Here is a 3,096-nt window from a genome sequence, read left to right on the forward strand (position 1 = left end):
CACACACACACACAGCTTTTAATCCACAACCGATCAAAAAAAATTTTCAGCTTAGCATTCCGAAAAAAACAACAACAGAGAAGCCATCACTGGTATTTTTCAAAAAAAATTCGTGTAACCATCAGATAGCCAATTCAAAAGCAGGCAATAAAAACTTTTTATACAAATCAATTTCACCGCATGACACGTTTGTGTTCCGCCTCACCCTGTCACACAGCCATCACACGGGAAGAACAAAAAAAAAATACAAAAAAAACTTCGACCACAAATATAAATATACATGGTGCAAACTGCATGCAGGAGTGTGTGTGCCGTATATGACGGGGTCGAAAAGGTTATGTGGTCAGTCAGGTCAGGCTCATAAAGTCAAGCAATGTTGGTGAGGTGGTTTTTACATGGGTGCTGGATGATGCCGGTCTTTGATCAAGAAGCATCAAACTTAGATCAGAATAGAACAGGGCGCCGCAGGGTTGTATCGAGCGATAGTGTTTGTGTATGTGTGTTTGGTTGTCATTTGCTTTGGAGTACAAATTAGAAAATAAACTAAATGTATGTACGTATAAGTCCTACATGAAACGGTATAATATATAGTGTTTCAACTTTATTTTCTTGTTCGGCTGCATTTTTTAAATTTATTGATGTATTTACTTAGATGAAACCATAAACAAAAAGATGAGATCAAAACCCCCTTCCAAGCGGATGGCAAGATACCTCTAGTAATTTTTATTTCTTTGCTCAACCCACTGTTGTTTCTGCCTGCCCAGCGTTTCTCGGCACTAAACACCCAATGCCCGTCATCAAGTCGAAGCACTTCTGTTTAAGTCAAACCTGAAACTCCGCCCCAAGTCTCCGCGCTGTTAATCAAGAAACGAAAGGACGGAAGCGCGGCATCGCCTCGGCCCCGTTCCCAGAGTCCGGCTGGGATAACGCAGACAGAAGGCAGGTGTCGCCCAACCACCTGTCAGCAACACAGCGACTTTGGCCAAACGCTGCCCGCGAGCTGGTATTCCGGACAAAAAGCACTTTCCATATTTAAAAAATATTATATTCTGGTTTAAATAAAGAGGAATTTCAAATCTTCAGAACCAGTTACCAATAACACGACCCGGAGAGGGGGGGGCGCTAACTGCGGAGCGAAACATTTCGGAAACTTATCCGGACGGACTACCATGTTGTCGGTAACCTTGTGGTTAGGCTGACGGACTCGCTACTGAAAGATCGACGGTCCAAATCCCGTCCCGGGGACCCACGATAGCTTACAGTTTACAGTTTGTAACTGGTCGGACTGCGTTGAAGATGTCCCTAGCTTGAATCCCCAGCGTGACGTTCTAGAAATTGGGAAGTCCGAGGAGTTATCACAGATCTCCACGTACATAGCTTGGTTCTATCGGAAATTGGACGTAAAATTGGGATGTCCCGCACTTTAAATGACCGTAAAGTATTCAAATGGGCGTAAAAGCCATAACATACTATACCGACATTATTTTTGTATATCTACTATAATGTAATAAAAAACAACCAGGTCATTTCCCGGCGAGGCCATTACCAGGTCACAGCCCAATTCCGCCCCCGTGTTGCTTAGTTCCCCACAGCAAACGAGTGGTGTGGGAATCAAAGACCGGGGAAAGCGACTTCGTCGGTCACGAACCTCTGGCCTAAGAAAAGAGCACAAGAATATAAACTGTCAACAGAGAAAGAGTCCCAATCGATATTTAACTTCTTATGGCGTGCATACTCTGAAAAAACACCCCGCTATCTTCGTCTCGTCGCAGTACGTCGAGTGATTGAGTCGAATTCGATCAGATCAATTGCCGACTCCCTTCGAGATTTCTTTTGTTGACGTGCGTGGGGTTTTTCTTGATATTTGCATACTGGTCGTCTCCGGCGTCACGCACTCCGTGAAACATGAAAAAAAAAGGTTGCGGGTGACTCGCCTCAGTATCGGTGTGTTCATCAAATACCTTAAAACATATACGCAACAGTGCATATGATCACCTTAAACAGGTCAGATTGTGCGGAGCTGAAAGAGAATAATTTATTTCCCAAGTACCAAACACTTGAGTAGTTGGGGTTTTTTTTTAATTCAGATCACGTGTCGGGCCGACTTTACAAAATAATAATACATGTACTGCCTTTTCTCAATCTCCAATTAAGTATTTTCATGAAATCGCATATTTTTCTCAACTTCTATCAATCCTGTCTCGTCTAAACCAGTGCTGGGCCGCTGAAAGAACTACATAACAGGACTGGCGGGGTTTTTCAAAAATGTAACCCGGCTACACACACACACTTAATTCCCTGCAACCACTGATCTTTTTCAAAACACTTTTAACTACCGTGAGACAGATTGCCGGGCATATAAGAGACAGTAAAAAAAAAGACTGCAAGATAAGGACTCCACGTCTCGACCTTAAACAAAAATGAGACAACATAGCAAATGACAAAAATAAAGGGGAAATCCTAACTGGCTTTTACTTATCCTTACAGGCATTAAATAGTCTTAAATTAAAGCAGAAGACACATTAACTTACGAGGGGGTGTGTATGTGGCAATAAAGCAGCGACAGGGATTTGAGTGCGATGAATAAATCCAACAATTTCCGCTCAACAAACTTGAGGAAAGATACAGGCAGTCGTCGCAGCGATAACCACACTGGAGTTCACGTACGTAAATCCGAGTTGCTATCAGGCCCTTTGACACACACAGACGCGCATACCAACACTCAACACACAGCAGAGGCACACACGAAATCCAGAGATGATCAAAGGGGGCGGTGACGGCGAAGAAGCGCTGACATGAGAGTCGCTTTCTGCTTCTTGGCTCTATCTTCGAGAGAGAGAGAGAGAGGGAGTCAGTGTCCTGGACTGTCACGTCAGGGGACCCTACTAGCGTCGCAGTATTGGCAAGAGTGACTTCCCTTAGATTTACTGGGCCTTATTGCGACAGCAAGCGGTCGGTGCAGGATGTCATCTAGGCGGGGACGCACGTCTCGGAGATTCCTGTCATCTGTTACTGAACAGTCCCCGTTCCACACCGTTCCGGTAATAAACAGTTTGACAATTTGGAGGGGAGCTCGGAAAGGGAGGTGGAGAAAAA

This window comes from Aplysia californica, unplaced genomic scaffold (assembly GCF_000002075.1).
Source record: "Aplysia californica isolate F4 #8 unplaced genomic scaffold, AplCal3.0 scaffold00866, whole genome shotgun sequence".
Lineage (NCBI taxonomy): Eukaryota > Metazoa > Mollusca > Gastropoda > Aplysiida > Aplysiidae > Aplysia > Aplysia californica.